At 36.7% G+C, this 25,079-nt stretch overlaps 1 pseudogene; it reads left to right on the plus strand.

Moving 5' to 3' along the window:
• Positions 1 to 25,079, plus strand: part of LOC112803289 (E3 ubiquitin-protein ligase At1g63170-like) — a 31,562-nt pseudogene continuing 6,483 nt past the window's right edge.

The following is a 25,079-nucleotide window of genomic DNA, read 5'->3' on the forward strand; positions in this document are numbered from 1 at the left end:
ATGTCCAACACATTCTCCTTGATGCATTCCTCTGAAGACATCGTCTATTCCACGCCATTTCTCAGCAATACCGAGACCAGTGCTGCCACCGACGAATTCAATTTAGGCCAACGATTTGTAAGGCGGTAGAGCCTCTGACAAGCGAGCAGGAGGATAATGATGAGAGAGACATCGATGATGGTACGGGAGATTACGGCGGAGCAATTGGGTGTATTCAAAACGGTGGAGATCTTTGACATGGTTTGGAACTTCGCGTTCATCGTGGTGGCAACGACGGTGTTGGTTCTGAGTAGAAAGAACCTCCAGAAATTCCTTTGAGTCTATAGATTATAGGTTGCGCTTTGCGTGCTTCACATGGTTTGCATTTGCGTTGAGTACAAGATAAAGAGGAAGATCCAGCGGTCGTAGTCTTTGAATAGTGGTGGAGAAGAAAGGGTTGGAAGCAATAGGAATTTGAGTTCACCTTCAAGGGAGGGTTCTTTGTACTATGTCACGTTGAGCCAGTTGGATGAAGACAACACTAGGTGAATTTCTTCACCTTCTTATTTATTTACTTTTGGTATTGACTATTAAAGCATTTATGGTTATGTCTTCAAAATTTTGGACCTACATGATAGTTACATGTTGTCAATCTGTTTCGATGCTTGCTATGAATTTTATGTTGTTTTGATATAATTAGGTGTTATAGGTTTGAGTGAAGTGATTGTGCTTAGTTATTCTTGTTTTTTTATTGAGTTCAGTCTACCATGTATTTTGCTGGTTAAGATTAATCTTAGTTCTGGGCTGGAGCACAAGAGATGCTTGTCATAGATTTGAATCTATGCTCACAAATCAAAGTTGGTTACTATTTCAACTAGTTCTTGTATTTGATATGTCCAGCTTTTAGCATAATTGAATCAGAGATGATTCAGGGATATATGCTATGGGACATTTTTGCATTAATCAGAACTAACATTAAGCAAAGTCTAGCTCTGTTAGCAGACAACCCTACCTAAGATTCAACAAACATTTCAAAGAGCCAATGTGGTAGTTGTGATTTAATCTTTAGGATAGTAGAGGTAAGAATAGAAAAAGCATGTTCAAGTCAAATTAAAATATATTGCATGCTCACTAAAAGCAAAAGCCTCTTAAATTAGAATATCTCTAACATCCCTCTCATATTACTTTGAGTTACTCAAATGATTTGGTAATGTAAATTTGATGGTAAATAGATTGATGGTACTGCTAGAACTTGAGAATGAGGAGCTGAATCAAGTTGAATTTAGAAAAAAAAATATTTTTTTTTAGTTTTTTGGAGAAACAGATTATGTAGGAGATTTTTTGTTTGTCCCTAAAAATAAAACTAAACAGAGTAGGAAAGAAGAGAATCATACAAGTATATATGTATCTTGGTTTGGTTTTTTTGTGCCATAAAATCTATATCCAATCTCCCCCACAACCATAGTAGAATTTTCACTATAATCACACTGATTACATACACATACCAATGAATTACAACCTAATTCATCTAGTATTAACCACTAAACTTCTACCCAAGCCTAGTCACTTCTAAGTGTAAAATTCGGTTAATTAGTAAATAACTAACTAATAAATTAATTATGAGTCCAAGAAATTTAAAAATTAAATTTTATAATTTGAAGAGCTAAAAATATTTAAAACATAAATTTAAACACTAATTTTAAAAATGTTGGCCCAAAATTGGACCAATGGGCTGAACCGATTAGACTGGATCCATATTGGACTCAAGGCCCAATATATATAAAGAGCAATTCAGCCCTTCGTTCCCTTTATTTCTGAAGTTCACGCTGGGAAAGAGAGATTGAAGAATCAAACCCTAAACCAATTCCACTTCCAACTTCAATCCCTCGTAACTTTCAATCCGGAGCTACGATCACCGCACCGTTTGTGGCCATGCAATCATCTCATTAAGCTCTCCAAATCCATATGAAAAGTAGTAAGAAATTTGAATTTCTCATCCAGTTCTCCACCCCCTTCATTTTTGTAATTTTGGGTTCATATGTATCGAAAATTTTGGTGTTTTGATAGTTTACGGTCGAACTAGCTTGGGATAATCACTAGACTTCATCCAATTGCTCAGTAGATAAGATAATGAACCACTAAACTCTTGAGAATTATTGATTTAGTAAAATCTAGTATTGGTTTTCAGTGAACTGTATAAAATTAGATTGAATTTCATGTTGATTTGGAGTCAGTTGGTGAACTGGGATAAAATTCTGGTGGTTGAAGCTTGTTGGGTTGAGTTGGAGACTTGAAAGCTTGTGGAAAAGAGGTTTTGTGGTGTTTATGACTTAAGGAGGAATCAGCCAAGGTATGGTTTTATTTTTTTTGTAGATAATATATAATGTTGCATGAAAACTTAGGCTAGTTGCCATATGATAGGCTTGAATGTTTTGAATGGTTGGATTTGATGGAATTAATGTGTATATATATATATATATTTGTGTGTGTGTGTGTGATGAGTATGATGTTGAATTGATAATAAAAAATTGATAATTTAGGTGATTAAATGATTGATAAGTAGATGATTAGTGTTTAGTGATATATGAGAATGCTTGGTATTAATTTAGTTGTGATTTGGTCGGGTTTGGATTTGAGAATTTTGGAATACTAGAGGATTTGAACTTTTGGTAAAAACTAAATTTTTAACCAATTTTGGCGGTCCATAACTTGGCTTCCAGACTTCCAAATCCTGTGAAACTTATTTTGAATAAAAATTGGGCCCCAGAAGTTTATAACGTTTGAAGAATGGACTAAAAATTATTTTTAACAAAAAAGTTATGCGCGTTTAAAGTTTGGTGTAAAAAACTAATTTTTTGAACTTAACTTTTTGGTAAAACTGATAAGGTTGCATACACGACAGTACCATGCGACGCGAGCATTGAGCTCTGCCACACGCTCGCGTACCCGGACAATGCATGCGTATGCGACACTGTCATTTTTTACACACATGCATATGCGACATGTATCATGCATATGCGGGACCCTTTCTCTGCCCACAATTCTCGCATACGTGGACAATGCATGTGTACGTGACACTGTCTTTTTGCAAATTCTCGCGTATATGGCAGGTAGCATGCGTATGTGATAGGTAGCAATTTTTGAGTTTTCAAGCATTCCTCTAACTTTGCAAACCTCTGTAACCCCTGTTTTAGGTTTGATAGCTAGTGTTAGGTTACAAAAGAATAGCAAACCCATTGAGAGAGTTAGTTGGTATTGAGGAATGGTTGTGAAGTTAATAACTGAATTGAGGATGCGTGGATAATGTTGTATGAGATGTGAATAAGGAAGATGATGATAATGCTTAATTGTGATAATGATATTGATGATTAATATTGATGATATGAAAGATCCATCTGGCTTATGCATTTAAACTATCTAAGACACGAGTTTTCTTGGGTAAATGTAGTAGCTTGCCACCACTTGCTCCATGTTGAGACTCGATACTCTGTTGACCCTCCGTCGCTAAATGTGACTGGACACTTTAACTCCCTGGATTTCTCCCAATGAGATGATAAATGAATGGTTATATATATGCATAGACTCTTGGGAATGCATGCATGTAGGGACTGTCCAGGGTTCGCTACCAGACATGTCGGGTTTGGCTAGATAACTAATAGATGAGACTCATCGGGCATAGGGCAGGCCTGCATCATATACACTTGTATGTTTTATTTGAGAATGCATATGTTTTGGTTTGCCCAATTATTTAACTATAATTAACTGCTACCTGATCTTTTTGCTGTAATTGCTATCTATACATTGCTTTTCTTGTCTGTTTTACCTATATTTGTTTCTAAGAGATCCCTTTGGCAGGTGGAGGAAGTGCTAAGGGTTATTTCACTTAGAGTTTGGAGGATTTCTGAGAAAGAAAATGAAGAGTATATTAGAATCTTTAGATATAACCACCATATTCCTGATTTAGTGAAAACTTTAGGATACAAATAAGGGTTGTTGGAGTTTTCGAATGCCTCTGGCTTTTCGGGACATTATTTATTATCTATATGGGCACATTTACCATATTAGAACCCATGGTTCTCATTCCATACATATATTGTTGTTTTTCATATGCAGGACATGAGGCACCTCGCTGAGCGTACTGGAGACTCTTGGGATGCGAAGATCTACTTTTAAGGATTTTGTATTTTGTATTTTATATATTTATATAAGTAGTATTCTCCTTCTTATACATAACTTATATTTTGTCCCTCTTAGAGGTTGAATTCGGAGAAGCAGAATTTATATTTTCTGTCTTTTGGATATAGTTTGGGTTATATATTTGTATATCTATACTCTGGTCGGCCTTTGCTTCGCAGGTCGAGTCAAGAGCTTGTTACTTGTATCTTTCTGGAACTTCATGTATATATGTGCATTATCTTTACTATACGCTGTTATCTATCCCTTTACGCTTAATCGTTTCAAGTGCGACGCGTTTTCTTGTATGTTTTGTTCAACGTTTTCTTCCAGGCTCCTAGTTAAACTTTCTTTCATATATGCATATGTATGCATTTTACTTTTAGAGGTCGTAATACCTCACCACCCCTGATTTACAAACTTAAGTGTAAAGCTCTATGTAGAAGGGTGTTACACCAAGTGCTGTCCCAACTTGGCAAAGGGGAACCTACTGGTTCAACAGCCACTAAGTGTTATCCCAACTTGGCAAGGGGAACTAATCCTAGTTCATTAAAAACCAAATACACAGAAACTTTCTTTGACTTTTTCAATACATCTCTCTTGCTTCTTTTCTCTCATGACTTTTTCATTTTTCAATTCACCATGATATGCCTTTTTCTCAATTACAGAAAGATGAACATTAGATAACCATAACACTAAAACTTCAAATGAAACACAAAATTGAAGGAAAATATTTTAGCTCAAGTGTATGAGATGATGCTCTAGTGTCACTCCATTTTCCTTGTCCGATCTTCAATTGATGTTGTAAAGCCAGCTTTATAGTATAAAGCTTGTTGTGCAAATTCCATCACTGTCTTTTCAATTTTCTTGTTTATTTTGTCTATTGTAGCTGTCATTCTTGGCATACAATGCTTTTTTATTTTTTTCCACTATCTCTGCTGTTCTTGGACCTGCTCCACTACCTCTGATATTCTTGTATTTTGTTTTTGCCCTACCAACCTTTGGATTTTGATCCTCTGTTATCCTTGGAGCTGGTATCTTCTTTAGCATGCATATCTTTTCCATTTTGCGCCATTACAATTGCTGCACATTGCACTGCAATTTTTGTTTTGCTTTACTAAATGTAGGTAGTGATCTTCTGCAGTTTGATCCTTATCTGTATTTGTGGCCTTGTTGTCTCTTGTTTCTTTTCTAATGTTGCTAATTGTCCCATTTGTTTTTTTTACTTTGGTCAACTAGGATTTGCTGAATCCTTTCTCTTAGCTTCATGAAACTGATATATTGCTAACCATTACATGTGGACTGAAGCTTGGTATAAGCAATATGGGCTAAAACTTACTAACGATCTATTTGGTTTTGGGCCAGTAACACTCACAAATCTATTAACAAAAATTTATTCTTTTAACCCAATAAAAATATTTGTCATCATATCTTAATACCAAAATTAATTCTAACTCAACATAGATGATAAAGAGTGTTATGAGAATAAAAAGGCAGTCCATTGCTTGAGGCTCTTACATGGTGGTGGGGTATGGAGAAGATTGATATTCCACCTTACCCCGTTGAGTACATTGGAGTTTTTGGGCTTGGAATCCATGGTATTAGGTCACAAGGTACCAACCAAACGTTAACTGTGTAAGGACTAGACCAGTGGTAGTTTAATTTATATGACATGAGTACCATCTATTATGTTACCAACTTACTATGTATGACGTGTCACTATTATTTTTCTTGTTTGTTAGTGTTGCGAAGCATTTGGAATCAACAAATACAATGTTTTCTTTTATTTGGTGGATTATTGGGTTCTACTGGGTATCAGCTGGTAGTCAATCTTTAGTCAAAGAATCTCCTCTTGTTTACTGGTTTGTGCTCCCTCAGCTTCCCTTGTTCAGCATGTTTATATATCCACTATCAAATGTTCCATTTACAATTTACCCTCCTTTCAGCAAGTATACCTGTTTACTTATTTTGGTTGAACATTGTTGACAGAATCTGCTTGCTTTGCAGGCTATGTATAATCTTCCTTGGTTTTGATGTCTTCTTTATTGTATTTTGTGAGAATAAAGGAAGGATAAGAGTAATTTTAGGAAGTAAAATAAATGAGTTTTTAATAGGAAAGAACTCAAAATGTTTAGTAAGGAGTTTTTGTTGGAGAATTTTATTCTTATTCTTTGAAGCTATAGCATAGAGATACTATATATACGTCTCTAGAATTGTAATTAAAGACAATAACAATAGCAATATCCTTATTCACATCATCTTATAGAGTTAGTTAGAAGAAATCTTTCATATTGTTTTTTCTCTTTACAAAATATATAACGAGTGCATTATTGTGAGTAATGTTCAATTTCATATTACTTTCTATCTATTAGAAGTCAAAATTCTGCTGTAGACTCAACACTTAGTATCAGAGCCAACGTTATATTATTCATTATTTGCGTGGTAAAATTTAATTTTGAATATAATGGTTTCTACTAGTGGTAATGTCATAGTAGGCAAATATAAAATCGAGAAGTTTAATAGGAAAAATGATTTTTCTTATTGAAGGATGCAGATGAAAAAATCTGCTTATATCACAAAAATTACACAAGGCACTGGCAGGAAAAGATAAAAAGTCGGAGAAAATGAAAGATGAACATTGCGAAGAATTAGATTTTGAGGCGCGGGCTGCAATAATTTTATGCCTTGAGAGGGATGTTGCTTTTTGGTAAATGAAGAAGCAATTGTAGCAGGCGTTTGGGCAAAGTTAGAAAGTAACTTCATGACGAAAATTCTAACTAACAAGATCTACTTAAAATCCAAATTGTATACATGCAAGATAGAAGAAGGTACCTCAATATGAGAATATATCAATAAGTTTGATAGGATTATATCAAAATTAAAAGATATAGATATGAAAGTTGATGATGAGGATCAGGCAATCATATTGTTACTTCCATTACCAAAGTCCTATAAAAATCTGGTGCAGACATTGATGCTGGTGGGTGACACTCTGACCATAGATGAGACGAGAGCATCACTTTTAGCGAATGATCTATGTAAGGTTGCTACAAGTATAATGTCATGTCCAAATAGAAGAGAGTATAATGATCAAGCACAAGGATTGTTCGCGGCTAGAGGAAGGACTAATGAAAGAGGAAAAGGTAATAAGCGTGGAAAGTCTAGACCAAAATCTAGACCTCATGCAGAGAGAACATGCTTTAAATGTGGGGAGACTGGACATTTCAAAGCAAATTATCCAAATAAGAAGATAACTTTTAAAAAATAGAACAATGACAACCCAAATGAGAAGCAAGAAGCAAGCTACGTCTCAAATGATGAGGAGGATTGTTACTCTGTGACAGAACAATCTTATGAAATCTTCGATAAGTGGATTCTTGATTCAGGAACATCTCACCATATGTGCCCAAGTAGGAAGTGCTTTACTACCTATGAAAGTATAAATGGTGGCACTGTTTTAATGGGCAATGATCATGCTTGTAAAACTGTGGGGTTGGATACTATAAGAATCAAGATGCATGATGGAATAATAAGAACCTTAAAGGATGTGAGACATATTCCAGACTTGCAAAAAAATCTTATCTCCATAGGTTTATTGGAGAAAAATGGTTGCAAAATAGTTGCAGAAAATGGGGTACTAAAAGTTCGTGGTTCTTTGGTAGTGATAAAGGGAGTTCGTCACGGTAATCTTTATTCTCTTTTGGGGACAACAGTTAGAGGTGAGTTAGCAGTTGGAATCGGTGGAAGTAGAGATAAAACAAATTGCACAAGAATATGGCACAAGCGGCTTGAACATATGTCAGAGAAAGGTCTATCATTGCTTTGTGGACAAGGTTTGCTGAAGAATATAAAGAAACCACAAATGGAATATTGTGAGCATTGCATGTATAGAAAGGCACATAGGGTGAAGTTTTCTACAAGTAAGCACAAAAGCAGAGGGTTGTTAGACTACATGCATACCGGTGTTTGGGGCCCTTCTAAAGTTACTTCCAAGGGTGGTTCTAGGTATTTTGTTACTTTTGTTGATGATTATTCCAGGTATGTTTAGGTTTTCTTCCTCAAGCATAAGAATGAGGTATTCGACACTTTTAAGCGATGGAAAGCAATGGTCTTTGGAGCGTAAATGATTCTAAGTTTGTAATTAGCGGGGATGTTACCTTTGATGAATTATCTATGATAGCTTTGTCTAAAGATACGATGCCAAATGATGGTGATGTTGGAAAAACTTTAAATACTCAAGTGGTAGAGATAGAGTCTAAATACAAATGAATAGATTCTAATAATGTTTAGGTGGAGCATCCTAATGTTACTCGAGATGATGCAGAGGATGAACTTGATCATGAGGAGATTCAGCGAGAAAATGCACATGCATTACAACAGCAGCAGCAGGATTCTTTGACATCCACTAGGCCAAAGAGGAATTATAAATTCGTTCAGAAGTTTGGGTCAGACAAGCCTCTGAGACATTATGGGCAGGTAAACTTGGTAGATTATGCACTCTTGGTGGAGGATGATGAGTCGATCACCTTCAAACTTGCTATCAAAGACAAAGATAGAGAAATTTAGTTGGTCACCATGGAAGAAGAGATGCAATCTCTCCATAAGAACAAGATATGGGAGGTGGTCCCGTTGCCCGTGAAAAAGACTGCAATTGGTTGTAAATGGGTGTATAAAAGAAAAAAAGATCCTACTAAGTCAAATGGTACAAGATTCAAAGCTAGGTTAGTAACAAAGAGATTTGCACAAAAAGAAGGTGTTGATTACAACGAGATATTTTTTCCTGTGGTGAAGCACACTTTCATAAGGGTGCTTTTAAGTCTTGTTGCTCAGGGTGATCTTGAGTTGGAACGGCTAGATGTAAGCTTTCTTGCATGGTGACTTAGAGGAAAAATTTACATATATCAACCTGAGGGTAAAGAAAATCAGGTATGGCGTTTAAAGAAATCGTTATATCGATTGAAACAATCTCCTCGGCAGTTGTATAAGCGATTTGACTCCTTCATGTTAAAACAAGATTTTTCTAGAAGTAATTATATCTATCTTCTATTATATGTGGATGACATGCTTATTGCTTCTAGAGCAAGGTAGAGATAGATAGATTAAAGGTTCAACTTGGTAAAGAATTTGAAACAAAAGATTTGGGTGTTGCATGAAAAATATTAGGCATGGAAATTAAAAGAGAGATCAAGTCGAAAATTGTTCTTGAGCCAGAGAGGGAACATTGAGCGCGTTATTGAAAGGTTTGAAATGAAAAATGCTAAGCTAGTAGTAACACTGTTGGCTCCACATTTCAAGCTCTCTGGTGAACAATCTCCCACAACAGCAAAAGATAAGGCTTACATGAAAAATGTACCTTATGCTAGTGCAGTCGGTAGCCTAACATATGCTATGGTGTATACACGCCCAGATATTTCACAGGCAGTCAGTATTGTTGGCAGGTTCATGGCAACTCTGGGTAAGGCACATTGGAAAGCAGTCAAGTGGATATTAGAGTACTTGAAGGGTACCATTGACATAGGTTTATGCTTTAGTGGAAAATCATGTCAAATTAGCGGCTTTGTTGATTCTGATTATGCTGGTGATTTAGACAGAAGACATTCTACGATTGGTTATGTATATAAAATATAAGGTGCTCCAGTTAGTTGGCGATCGATGTTACAAGCTACAATGGCACTATCTACTACAGAAGCTGGGTACATGGTAGTAGCAGAAGGGGTGAAAGAAGCATTGTGGCTAAGGAGTCTTCTAGATGATTTGGGGTTTCAACAAGATTATGTAAATCTGAGTTGTGATAGTCAAAGTGCAATTCATTTGGCTAAAAATCAGGTTCATTATGCTCGTACCAAGCATATTGATGTAAGGTATCACTTCGTGCATGATGTTATAGAGAAAGGAAACATTTCTCTTGTAAAAATACACACAGATGAAAATCTCACAGACATGCTGACTAAAGTAGTGTCAGGAAGCAAGTTCCAACACTGTTTAGAATTGCCAATGTTATTCCATGTTAGGCATGGGGATACGAATACCATATTTTGATCGTCCAACATTTGAGTAGATTTCAAATTGTGACCGAGGTGGAGAATTGTAAGAATAAAGGAATGATAAGAGTAATTTTAGGAAGTAAAACAAATGAGTTTTTAATAGGAAAGAACTCAAAATGTTTAGTAAGAAGTTTTTGTCGGAGAATTTTATTCTTATTCGTTGAAGTTATAGCATAGAGATACTATATATACGTCTCTATAATTGTAATTGAAGACAATAACAATAACAATATCCTTATTCACATCATCTTATAGAGTAAGTTAGAAGAAATCTTTCATATTATTTTTCCTCTTTACAAAATATATAGCAAATGCATTATTGTGAGTAGTGTTCAATTTCATATTACTTTGTATCTATTAGAAGTCAAAATTCCGCTCTAGACTCAATATATTCTGTGTTGCACAAGCATGTATGATTGGTATCGCTGTTTGCTGTTATCTTCCATGCATCATTGTCCTTTTTTATGCAGTTGCAGACTAGGTATGCATCTGAAATCGGTCATCAAATGTACTTTTATGTGTATTGCTGGATGGATTTAGTGCCTCAAGTGCTATTGGAAGTATATTCATATTCCCGACAAAATTGGGGCTTTGAAATTGCATTAAACATTGAACTATTTCAACACATAATTATAGCTAAAGAAAAACATAATACTAGAATCTTTGTATTTTGTGGAACACAAGAATGAATTCTATGAAACTATATTAGTGTTATGGTTGTGTTTACCAGGAGTTATATGCCTGCTGATTTTGAGTGATTCGAGAAGTATGAATTTATTTGTTTCATTATTAAAGTTGTTAAAGTTAAATCAGATGTACGTACTTGACTTGCTCCAATATTATTGTATTAACCCACCACTGAATGGAACTAATCGTTACAGTATAATGTAGCAATATGATGCAAGTATTGCTAAAATAATGGTTTGCTCCCTAGGCTCTCCTTTTGTGCTTATTACCAATTACCAATTATCAATTTATTTGGAAAACCTCGAGTGACTGTTTTTACTATGGATGTCTATCCTCAAAATTCTGAGGGCTGAAAATGAGTCAAATTATAACATTAAATACTTATAATCTAGAGAGCTACAAGATCTATTTGGAGATAAAACCCGGTTACTGTGAATTGGAGTTTCTTTAGCCTTATGTCTTCGCTATTTATCATGAGGTGGTTTTGCACATGAAGTATAGCTTCAAATTTATTTCCTATGGATTTTATGGAGATTATGAATGTGTCACTTATTATTGACATGTATATGCAATCTTGGTACTTGTAAGTTGGTTGCCAGCCTGGATGAATGAAGTTTACTTTAGTTCAAATTTATTTTGATTATAAATGATAATGCTGTTGTGTAGCCAAGTGCTATTTTGTTTAGAGATATTTGCTGTGATTTATAGTTGCCATGTACCTTGGTTTCATCTTTGTCTGTGCGCGTGCCCATGCTCACACGTGGGTAAAAAAAGTAGGAAGGAGCATCAAAAGAGGATATTGAGCAGCTATCAAAGTATAAAATTTGGAAAGTTGAAAACAGCGATAAACTTGCTGGAAATACAGGTCATGTTGGAGGAGTAATAACCGAATGCCGATCTGACTCACCTGGTGAACATGTTCTTACTGAGGACAACACGGTATTGTTATGAATTTCTGTTATATGCATGTGGACTACTTTTAATTTCTTGTTGTGTCATGTTAAATTTATGGATTAACCACAAAAAATGTCATCCAATTATTCAAATGCGGATAAAAATATACTCAAATTTTATTATCAATAAAAATATTTTTAAATAATTTAAAAATGCAATAAAAATGCTTAACAATAAATATATATTTTTAAAAAATACTTTAAAAATTGAATTTTGATACGTTTTTTGTAGACATGATTATAAAAATAAGATATTATTATCCATAAAATTTGATAATTTTTCATTAACTGTATTTTTTTTGTTAATAACTAATAATACTTTTAAAAAATCACAACAAAATATATACTTAACAAAAAATCACCAAAGTTTAAGAATAATAATATTTCATTTTTCTAATTATACTTACAAAAAATCGTATCAAAATTCAATCTCTAATGTATTTTTTAATAAATACATATTTAATGTTAGATTTTTTTGTAAGATTATCTAACATTAAATATGTATTTTTCAAAAAATACATTAGAGATTGAATTTTGATCTAACTTTTTGCAAGTATGATTAAAAAAAAAAGAGATATTATTATCTTTAAAATTTGGTGATTTGTCGTTAAGTATATATATATTTTATAATTTTTTGTTAACAACCAATATACTTTTAAAAAATCATAAAAAAATATATACTTAGCAAAAAAGTCACCAAATTTTAAGAACTATAATATTTCATTTTTCTAATCATGTCTGCGAAAAAATCACATCAAAATTCAATCTCTAAGATTTGTTTTTAAAAATATATATTTACTGTTTGGCATTTTTGTCGCGTTTTTAAATTATTTAAAGACATTTTTGTCGATAGTAAAATTCGGGTGCATTTTTGTCAGTATTTGAATAATTCGAGGATTTTTTGGTGGTTAACCCTAAATTTATTTATCTATCTGATGCATGGGTGAAAACTAAAGTATAATCGACTTCATGTGAAGTTGATAACTGAGAGTCGTTAGATGATTTTATTTGAATAAATTTTCATCTAATGGCTCTCAACTATCAACTTCACGTGAGGTCGCACTGAATAAATCGGTCAAATCGATAAATTGGAGAACCGGTTCGATTAAAGAATCTGATCAGAGAAAGAAAAGAACTGGAGAGCATGCGATTAAACCAATAAACCGGCAATTTGAATAACCGGCCGGTTTGAAATCCTTTCTTCATCTTGCACAAACACGATGTCATTTTAGTCATTTATATAAAGGAAAAGAGAACAGCCCTGTCCCTAACCCTAACCTCTCGAATTCAAAGGCTTCTTTTCCCTTCTCTCAGTCTCTCTCAACTCTCACTCACAGCCTATCCTCTGCTTCAGAGTCCAGAATCACGACCGCCGACCGCGTCTTCGTCTCGCCAGATCCAGTGTGTCTCCGTCACTGCGCCGTCGCGTCTGTGGCTCCCCTACACTGCGTCATCGTCCCCTACACTGCTTCTCTCCTTGCTCTTGTGCGACTCTCGTCCGTCGTTGCTGCCTCTCCCTCGCCAGAGTCTACTTCACCATCCTCGGATAGGTTGGTTTTCTCCCTTCGCTGCATTTTTGAAACCCACTCTCACTCCATCCTAACATCTTGATTCTCTTTCTTTTTCTCTCTCCTCTGCATCCTTGAAACCTACAAAGTTTTTGCTGAATATTTTTTGTTTTTATTCCTTAAAATAGATCATTTCAGCTATTGTTACTAGAGTGACTTTTGGAGTTGATGTCATTATTGTTTATAAACTACGAATTCATGTCCAATAATATTGTTGTGATTCAAAATGTTATCTTGGAGATGGATAATTAATCTATTTTTTATGCATAATTATATATAAAGATTTAGCAGGAGAATTAGGTTCTTTTAACAGCGATCAATCAATTCTGAGTACTTGACATCATGCTATATAGCGTGTTTGGAATGCATCTGATTTGAAATCATAGATGAATTGAATTCTATTCCTTGCTTTGGGATAGAAAAAAAACATGAAGTTGAATTCCGATGAGAATTCCAATTCTCATTTTACCCCCATTTACAAATCAGACCTACTTTGGTCTGATTTCAAAATTGATTCTCACCTAAATCTCACTTAAACTGTGCAATATCAAAAATACCCCTGTCCAAATTATATTATTCCATAATCCCTTCACTTTTTAAACCCTATTTTGCTTATTTGTTGGAGGATTGAAGTTGCACACCGTGAAGCCCTGTTCGTGTTCGTCAGGGTTGTTCGCTACTTTCACCATTCTCTGACAAGGTGTAAGCTCTTTGTTGCAGTGCCGTGAAGCCTTCTGATGAGCGGATATTTTATACGCTTTTTGGGGGTAATTTCATATAGATTTTAGCATGTTTTAGTTAGTTTTTAGGAAAATATTATTAGTTTTTAGGCAAAAATCATATTTCTGGACTTTACTATGAGCTTGTGTGTTTTTCTGTGATTTCAGGTATTTTCTGGCTGAAATTGAGGGAGCTGAGCAAAAATCTGACTTAAGCTGAAAAAGGACTGCTGATGCTGTTGGATCCTGACCTCCCTGCACTCGAAATGGATTTTCTGGAGCTACAGGAGTCCAATTGGCGCGCTCTCAACGGCGTTGGAAAGTAGACATCCAGGGCTTTCCAGAAATATATAATAGTCCATACTTTGCGCAAGGATAGACGACGTAACTTGGCGTTGAACGCCAAGTTCATGCTGCTGTCTGGATAGCCACTGACAATGGTGACGCCCTACATGCAGCTTGCTGTAGACGTGCTTTACAAACAATTGAGTTAAATATTACATTGCAGGAATTCAGAGGACAAAGCATCTCCAAAACTCCAACATATTCCACATTACTGCACAACAAGTAACGCTATTATTCTCTATTATTTTAACTTACAATTTTAAATACTTTGACTTCTTACAATTAAATCCAAATCATCTTATTGACCTCCTGACTAAGATCAATAAAATAAACATTGATTGCTTCAAACCAATAATCTCCGTGGGATCGACCCTTACTCACGTAAGGTATTACTTGGACGACCCAGTGCACTTGCTGGTTAGTTGTGCGAATCACAAATTCGTGCACCAAGTTTTTGGCGCCGTTGCCGGGGATTATTGAGTTTGAACAATTGAAGGCTTATTTTATTTCTTAGATTAGGAATAGTTCCTTTTTGTTGTTATAGAGTCATCAAATTCTGATAGGATAGTTTATTTTCAAAAATTTCTTTTCAAAAATTATTTTTCTTAATTAATTGTTAATTTTTCGTGAGTTTAGTGTCTTATTCTAAGTTTGGTGTTAATTACATATTTGATATTTTTCTTTAAATTTTCGGACTTGTGTTCTTTGTTCTTCATTGATCTTCAAGTTGTTCTTGGTTATTTTTCTTGTTTGATCTTGAGTTTTTCTTGTTTTGTGTCTTTTCTTGTTTTTCTTGTGCTTTTTCAAAACATTAACTTTCAAAAATTATACTTTTATCCACAAAAATAATACATCTTTAAAATACATTACATTTTTAACTCAGTTGGTTATAGCGTTGGCTTATGTTCTTGGCAATTGGGCACCAGTTCTTTAGAAAATCTTTTTCAAAAATAATTTTTCTTGATTTAATCTGTGCCAAACTTTAAGTTTGGTGTTTTCTTGTTAATTTTGATATAATTTTCGAAAATTTGTCTTGGTTTTCTAAAAATTTTAAGTTTGGTGTTCTTGTGAATCTTCAAGGTGTTCTTGAGTCTTTCTTGTGTCTTGATCTTAAAATTTTTAAGTTTGGTGTTCCTTGGTGTTTTCCCTCCAAAAATTTTCGAAAACAAGGAGCACTAGATCTAAAAATTTTAAGTCTTGTGTCTTTTGTGTGTTTTTCTCTTTCATCATAAAATTCAAAATTCAAAAAAATTTTATATTTTCTAACTACTTTTTCGAAATTTTTTTTAAAAAATTTTTTAGATTTTAATTTCATTTTTTATCGAAAAATTTTCTAAAAAAAAAATAAAATATATTTATTTTTAACTTCTTTTTATATATTTTGTTTTTACTTATTCCATTTTTTTTAAATCAACATATAAATTATCTCTTGTAATCCAATATGGAAGCAAGTAGGAATGAACAGTCCAAGAGGACTCTGGGGTCATATGCTAACCCCACTACTGCTTCATATGGGAGTAGTATTTGTATACCCTCCATTGGAGTTAGTAGCTTTGAGCTGAATCCCCAGCTCATAATCATGGTGCAGCAAAACTGCCAGTATTCTGGTCTTCCACATGAAGAACCTACAGAGTTTCTGGCACAATTTCTGCAAATTGCTGATACAGTACATGATAAGGAAGTAGATCAGGATGTCTACAGATTATTGCTGTTTCCATTTGCTGTAAAAGATCAAGCTAAGAGGTGGTTAAATAACCAGCCTAAGAACAGCATAAAAACATGGAAACAGCTGTCAGAAAAATTCCTGAATCACTATTTCCCTCCAAAACGGATGACACAGCTAAGGCTAAGCATCCAAGGCTTCAAACAAGGAGATAATGAATCCCTTTTATGATGCCTGGGAGAGATACAGAGAGATGCTAAGAAAATGCCCCTCTGAAATGTTTTCAGAATGGGTGCAATTAGACATCTTCTATTATGGGCTTACAGAAAAAGCTCAGATTTCTCTAGACCACTCAGCTGGTGGATATATACATATGAGAAAAACAATTGAAGAAGCTCAAGAGCTCATTGATACAGTTGCCAGAAATCAGCATCTGTACCTAAGCAATGAATCTTCCATGAAAGAAGAAGCTAAAACAGTAACTGCTGAACTCAGTCCGGTGGATCAGGCTAATGAAATTAATCAGCAATTAGACTTTCTAACTCAGCAGCTAGCCGAATTCAAGGAAATATTACAGGAAACAAGAATGGCTAACAGGAATATGGAAGTGCAATTAAAGCAGACAGAAAAGCAACTATCAAAACAAATAGCAGAAGAATGCCAAGCAGTTCAATTAAGAAGTGGGAAAACATTAAATACCTCACTTCAAGACAGCAGGAAGCCAAGAAATGAACAGATGTCTACTCAAAATCCCTCTGAGGACAATCAGAGCCCAGAGAGGAATGATGCTGGCGCTGAACGCCCAGACCATGCTCATTCCTGGCGTTCAACGCCAGAAACAAGCATGAATCCGGCGTTGAACGCTCAAAGGGAACATGGTTCTGGCGTTCAAACGCCAGTAACCAACAAGGGAGTGGCGTCTAACGCCACTCCAGCTTCCACCCCTGGCATTCAAATGCCAGTGAGTGATCAGTCACATACAAGTGCTGATAACAACCCTTCTAAAAAGGCTTCCCAACCCACTTCTGTAGGTAATAAACCTGCAGCAACTAAGGTTGAGGAATACAAAGCCAAGATGCCTTATCCTCAAAAACTCCGCCAAGCGGAACAGGATAAGCAATTTGCCCGCTTTGCAGACTATCTCAGAACTCTTGAAATAAAGATTCCGTTTGCAGAAGCACTTGAGCAAATACCCTCTTATGCTAAGTTTATGAAAGAAATCTTAAGTCATAAGAAGGATTGGAGGGAAACTGAAAAAGTTTACCTCACTGAAGAATGCAGTGCAGTCATTCTGAAAAGCTTACCTGAGAAGCTTAAGGATCCTGGGAGCTTTATGATACCATGCACATTAGAGGGTACTTGTGCCAAGCAAGCTTTATGTGATCTTGGGGCAAGTATCAACCTAATACCTGCATCTACTATCAGAAAGCTTGGTTTAACTGAAGAAATCAAACCAACCAGGATATGTCTTCAACTTGCTGATGGGTCCATTAAATACCCATCAGGAGTGATTGAAGACATGATTGTCAAGGTTGGGCCATTCGCCTTCCCTACTGACTTTGTGGTGCTGGAAATGGAGGAGCACAAGAGTGCAACTCTCATTCTAGGAAGACCTTTCCTAGCAACTGGCCGAACCCTCATTGATGTCCAAAAAGGGGAAGTAACCTTGAGAGTCAATGAGGAGGAGTTTAAGTTGAATGTTGTCAAAGCCATGCAACACCCAGACACCCCAAATGACTGCATGAGTGTTGATATTATTGACTCTCTGGTAAGAGAGGTCAATATGGCTGAGAGTCTCGAATCAGAGCTAGAGGACATCTTTAAAGATGTTCAGCCTGATTTGGAGGAATCAGAGAAGATAATAGAACCTCTGAAAATCCCTCAAGAAGAGGAGAAACCTCCAAAACCCGAACTCAAACCATTACCACCATCCCTGAAATATGCATTTCTGGGAGAAGGTGATACCTTTCCTGTAATTATAAGCTCTACCTTAGAGCCACAGGAAGAGGAAGCACTAATTCAAGTGCTAAGGACGCACAAGACAGCTCTTGGGTGGTCCATTAGTGATCTTAAGGGCATTAGCCCAGCCAGATGCATGCACAAAATCTTGCTGGAGGATGACGCCAAGCCAGTGGTTCAACCACAAAGGCGGCTGAATCCAGCTATGAAAGAAGTGGTGCAGAAAGAGGTCACTAAATTACTAGAGGCTGGGATTATTTATCCTATTTCTGACAGCCCCTGGGTAAGCCCTGTCCAAGTTGTCCCTAAGAAAGGAGGCATGACAGTGGTTCATAATGAGAAAAATGAACTGGTTCCTACAAGGACAGTTACAGGGTGGCGTATGTGCATTGATTATAGAAGGCTCAATACAGCCACCAGAAAGGATCATTTTCCTTTACCATTCATAGACCAGATGCTAGAAAGACTAGCAGGTCATGAATACTACTGCTTCCTGGATGGATATTCAGGTTATAATCAAATTGCAGTAGATCCCCAGGATCAAGAGAAAACGGCATTCACATGTCCATCTGGAGTATTTGCTTACAGAAGGATGCCATTTGGCCTGTGCAATGCACCTGCAACCTTTCAGAGGTGCATGCTCTCAATTTTCTCTGATATGGTGGAAAAATTCCTGGAAGTCTTCATGGATGACTTCTCAGTATTTGGAGACTCATTCAGCTCCTGCCTTAACCATTTAGCACTTGTTCTGAAAAGATGCCAAGAGACTAACCTGGTTTTAAACTGGGAAAAATGTCACTTTATGGTGACTGAAGGAATTGTCCTTGGGCACAAAATTTCGAACAAGGGAATAGAGGTGGATCAAGCTAAGGTAGAAGTAATTGAAAAATTACCACCACCTGCGAATGTTAAAGCAATCAGAAGCTTTCTGGGGCATGCAGGATTCTATAGGAGGTTTATAAAGGATTTTTCAAAAATCGCCAAACCTCTGAGCAACCTGCTAGCTGCTGACATGCCATTTATCTTTGATAAAGAGTGTCTGCAGGCATTTGAGACTCTGAAAGCTAAATTGGTTACAGCACCAATAATCTCTGCACCAGACTGGACATTACCATTTGAACTGATGTGTGATGCCAGTGACCATGCCATTGGTGCAGTGTTGGGACAAAGGCATGACAAGCTTCTGCACATCATTTACTATGCCAGCCGTGTTCTAAATGATGCACAGAAGAATTACACAACCACAGAAAAAGAGCTACTTGCAGTGGTTTACGCCATTGACAAATTCAGATCCTATTTAGTAGGATCAAAAGTGATTGTGTACACTGATCATGCTGCTCTTAAATATCTACTCACAAAGCAGGATTCAAAACCCAGACTCATCAGATGGGTGTTGCTTCTGCAAGAGTTTGATATAGAAATAAGAGACAGAAAAGGGACAGAGAATCAAGTAGCAGATCACCTGTCCCGAATAGAACCAGTGGAAGGGGCGTCCCACCCTCTCACTAAGATCTCTGAAACCTTTCCGGATGAACAACTGTTTGCCATCCAGGAAGTGCCATGGTTTGCAGACATTGCAAACTACAAGGCAGTGAGATTCATACCCAAGGAGTATAGTAGGGTGCAATCAAAGAAATTAATCACAGATGCAAAGTACTATCTTTGGGATGAACCATATCTCTTCAAGAGATGTGCAGACGGAGTAATCCGTAGATGTGTGCCTAAAGAGGAAGCACAGAAGATCCTTTGGCATTGCCATGGATCACAGTATGGAGGACATTTTGGAAGTGAGCGAACAGCCACAAGAGTCCTCCAAAGTGGCTTCTACTGGCCTACTCTCTATAAAGATTCCCGAGCATTTGTGCTTAATTGTGACAGTTGCCAAAGATCAGGCAACTTACCTCACAGTTATGCCATGCCTCAACAAGGAATCTTGGAGATTGAGTTGTTTGATGTATGGGGCATTGACTTCATGGGACCTTTCCCACCATCATACTCAAACACTTATATTCTGGTGGCAGTGGATTATGTATCCAAATGGGTGAAGGCTATTGCAACACCCACTAATGACAATAAAACAGTGTTAAAATTCCTCCAGAAATATATCTTCAGCAGATTTGGTATCCCTAGAGTGTTAATCAGTGATGGGGGCACTCATTTCTGTAATAAACAGCTTTACTCTGCTCTGGTACGTTATGGAGTCAACCACAGGGTAGCCACTCCATATCACCCACAAACTAATGGGCAAGCTGAAGTCTCAAATAGAGAACTTAAAAGAATCCTGGAACGGACTGTAATTAACCGTAGAAAGGATTGGGCAAGAAGCTTGGATGATGCTCTGTGGGCATACAGAACAGCATTCAAGACCCCCATAGGGACCTCTCCATACCAGCTCGTGTATGGAAAGGCATGTCACTTGCCAGTGGAACTGGAACACAAGGCCTACTGGGCAACCAGATTCCTGAACCTTGATGCCAAGTTAGCTAGAGAAAGACGATTGCTCCAGTTAAATGAGCTAGAGGAATTTAGACTCAATGCTTTCGAGAATGCAAAAATCTACAAAGAGAAAGCAAAAAGGTGGCATGATAAGAAATTGTCATCCAGAGTCTTTGAGCCAGGACAGAAAGTTCTGCTGTTTAATTCAAGGCTCAAATTATTCCCTGGGAAATTAAAATCCCGGTGGAGAGGTCCATATGTAATCACAAGCGTATCACCATATGGATACATAGAACTTCAGGATAGTGACTCTAACAAAAAGTTCATTGTTAATGGACAAAGAGTTAAACACTATCTTGAAGGTAATTTCGAGCAAGAATGCTCAAGACTGAGACTTAATTGAAGATCAGTGATAGTCCAGCTAATGACATTAAAGAAGCGCTTGCTGGGAGGCAACCCAGCCATTTACAGAGTTTATTTACTAATTAAATAAATTTTCCTTTTTTTACAGGTTTGAGTCCAAGTATCTTCAAAGGTGAAATAGCAATTGGTTGAAGTCACAGAGTTACAGGAAAATTTGGAAGCTCACTGGCGTGAGAAAGCCAGTAAGAAACACTTTGGGCGTTAAACGCCCAAAAGAAGCACCCACTGGGCGTTTAACGCCAGTAAGGGTAGCCTTCTGGGCGTTAAACGCCAGAAAGGAGCATCTTCTGGGCGTTAAACGCCAGAAAGATGCACCTTCTGGGCGTTTAACGCCAGTCTGCTAGCATCCTGGGCGTTCAGAAAAACGCCCAGTGACGAAGGACTTCCTGGCGTTCAACGCCAGAAAGAAGCACCAAATGGGCGTTGAACGCCCAGGAGAAGCAACATGTGGGCGTTAAACGCCCAAAACATGCACCATGTGGGCGTTTAACGCCAGGATGGTGGGAGGAGGTAACAAATTCGTTTTTAATCCTAATTTTTCAAAATTTTTATGTTTCAATTCATGATTTCTTGCATCAACATGTTCCAAATTGTCATCAATCATATCAAAGTTAGTTTTCCAAAAACCCTGATTTCTAAAAATCCACGTTTCAAAAATATTAAATATATCTTAATTCATAAAGCCAAATGGTTTTCCAATCCAATCCAACTCTTTTAAGTTTATTTTCAAAACTCAATTATCTTTTTAAAATTTTTTTCAAAATTAAAAATTTCAAAATTATCTTTTAAATTATGATTTATATCTTTCTTTTTTAAACTATATCTTTTTCTTATCATATCTATCTTTTATAAATCATATCTTCTATCTTATCTCCTTCTTATTTTCGAAAATTTCCCACCCCCTCCCTATATATTGTATTCGGCCCCCTCCTCATCATCACCATCCATTTCTTGCTCTCCTTCTATCCCTCTTCTTTCTTATCTTTTGCTTGAGGACAAGCAAAGCTCTAAGTTTGGTGTGTTTTATCCGTGATCACAAAAACATACCCACTAAAGATCATGGCTCCTAAAGGAAAACAACCCAACCCAAGAGGCAAGAAAGAAAGCACTCCAAAGCCACTTTGGAATCAAGGGAAGTTCTTAACTAAAGAACATTCAGACCATTACTACAAGATAATGAGTCACAGATCCGTGATCCCGGAAGTCAGATTTGATCTGAAAGAAGATGAATATCCGGAGATCCAAGAGCAAATTCGAAACAGGAATTGGGAAATTCTAGCCAATCCTGAAACGAAAGTGGGAAGGAACATGGTTCAGGAATTTTATGCTAATCTATGGCAGACAGAAAGGCAAAGAATAATTGGAGCTGCTCTCTTTGACCATCGGACTGTAGTCAGAGGAAAGATCATTCATACCAATTCTGACAAGATCAGGGAGATATTTAAGCTTCCCCAACTGAAAGATGACCCAGACTCCTTTAATAGGAGGATGATGAGGGTCAATAAAGGGCTTGACAAGGTTCTAGAGGACATATGCATCCCTGGAGCCAAGTGGACCACCAGCACGACTGGCATCCCAGTTCAACTCAAAAGGGAAGATCTGAAACCAGTAGCCAGAGGTTGGCTGGATTTCGTAGGGCGTTCCATATTGCCCACCAGCAACCGTTCTGAGGTTACTATTAAAAGAGCAGTAATGATTCACTGCATCATGTTGGGAAAAGAAGTGGAAGTCCATCAGCTGATCTCCTGTGAGCTATATAAAATAGCAAACAAGAATTCTAAGGACGCCAAATTGGCTTATCCAAGCCTAATTTCTATGCTTTGCAAAGATGCTGGAGTAAAGATGGGAATAACTGAATATATCCTAATTGAAAAGCCCATTACTGGAACATCAATGGTCAGACAACAGCAACAAGATGATTCAACCAAGAGGAGAGCACAAGAAGCCCTCCCAGAATTGCCCCAATTCGAATATTGGGAACATCTTGAGGCTTCTATTTCCAGATTACAAGAAGCTATGGACCAAATAAAGGAAGAACAGAATAATCAAAGTAGCATGATTTGCAAACTGCTCAAGGAACAGGAGGAGCAAGGACGTGATCTAAGGGAGCTGAAGCGCCAAAAATTAATCCTTAAACAACACCCCACAGATTAGAGGAACATCTACTCCTCAAAACAACAGGTTGCTGAGTTCCAATTTTTCTGCTTTAAGCTTAGTGATAGTATTATTATAGAAATTCACCTTAGGAGATATTTAGTAATAATTAGTATGTCTATTTTGATTTTATTTCCAATTAAGCTATAATTTATTTTTCTCATCATCATCAGGCATGAATAAAGTAGTAGATTTTTTTTAGAATAAAGAAGTAATCTATATTTTTCGAGTTCTTAATAATAAAAATTATAATTAATTATATGTGGTGGCAATACTTTTTGTTCTCTGAATGAATGCTTAAACAGTGCATAATTTGTACTTTGAATTTGATGAATATTGGCTCCTGAAAGGATGAGGAACACGAAAAATATTATTGATGATCTGAAAAATCATGAAATTGATTCTTGAAGCAAGAAAAAGCAGTCAAAAAAAAAAAGCCATGAGCACTAGGCAAGAGTAAAAAGGATCCAAGGCTTTGAGCATCAATGGATAGGAGGGCCCAAGGAAATAAAATCCAGGCCTAAGCGGCTAAACCAAGCTGTCCCTAACCATGTGCTTGTGGCATGCAGGTTCAAGTTACAAACTTGAGACTGAGTGGTTAAAGTCGTGATCCAAGGCAAACAGAGTGTGCTTAAGAGCTCTGGATACCTCTGACTGGGGACTTTAGCAAAGCTAAGTCACAATCTGAAAAGGTTCACCTAGTCATGTGTCTGTGGCATTTATGTATCTGGTGGTAATACTGGAAAACAAAGTGCTTAGGGCCACAGCCAAGACTCATAAAATAACTGTGTTCAAGAATCAACATACTACACTAGGAGAGTCAATAATACTATCTGAATTCTGAGTTCCTAAGGATGCCAATCATTCTGAAGTTCAAAAGATACAGGGAGATGCCAAAACTATTCAGAAACAAAAAGCTACAAGCCCCGCTCATCTAATAAGAATCTGAGCTTCATTTAAAACTCTAAAATATTATTACTTCTTAATTTCTGTTAGAACCTATTTTATTCATCTAGTTGCTTGAGGACAAGCAACAGTTTAAGTTTGGTGTTGTGATGAGCGGATATTTTATACGCTTTTTGGGGGTAATTTCATATAGATTTTAGCATGTTTTAGTTAGTTTTTAGGAAAATATTATTAGTTTTTAGGCAAAAATCATATTTCTGGACTTTACTATGAGCTTGTGTGTTTTTCTGTGATTTCAGGTATTTTCTGGCTGAAATTGAGGGAGCTGAGCAAAAATCTGACTTAGGTTGAAAAAGGACTGCTGATGTTGTTGGATCCTGACCTCCCTGCACTCGAAATCGATTTTCTGGAGCTACAGGAGTCCAATTGGCGCGCTCTCAACGGCGTTAGAAAGTAGACATCCAGGGCTTTCCAGCAATATATAATAGTCCATACTTTGCGCAAGGATAGACGACGTAACTTGGCGTTGAACGCCAAGTTCATGCTGCTGTCTGGAGTTAAACGCCAGAAAAACGTCATGATCCGGAGTTGAACGCCCAAAACACGTCATAACCTGAAGTTTAACGCCAAGAAAGGCCTCTACTCGTGGATAGCTTTAGTCTCAGTCCCAGCACACGCCAAGTGGGCCCCAGAAGTGGATTTCTGCATCAATTATCTCAGTTTATTCATTTTCTGTAAACCTAGGTTACTAGTTTACTATTTAAACAACTTTTAGAGACTTGTCTTGTATCTCATGACATTTTCAGATCTGAATTAGATACTTTTGACGGCATGAGTCTCTAAACTCCATTGTTGGGGGTGAGGAGCTCTGCAGCGTCTCGATGAATTAATGCAATTGTTTCTATTTCACTCAAACGTGTGTATGGTCCGATCTAAGATGTTTATTCGCGCTTAATTGTGAAAGAGGTGATGATCCGTGACACTCATCACCTCTCTCAATCTATGAACGTGTGTCTGACAAACACCTCCGTTCTACATCAGACTGAATGAACTTCTCTTAGATTCCCCAA

This window comes from Arachis hypogaea, chromosome 5, assembly GCF_003086295.3.
Source record: "Arachis hypogaea cultivar Tifrunner chromosome 5, arahy.Tifrunner.gnm2.J5K5, whole genome shotgun sequence".
Lineage (NCBI taxonomy): Eukaryota > Viridiplantae > Streptophyta > Magnoliopsida > Fabales > Fabaceae > Arachis > Arachis hypogaea.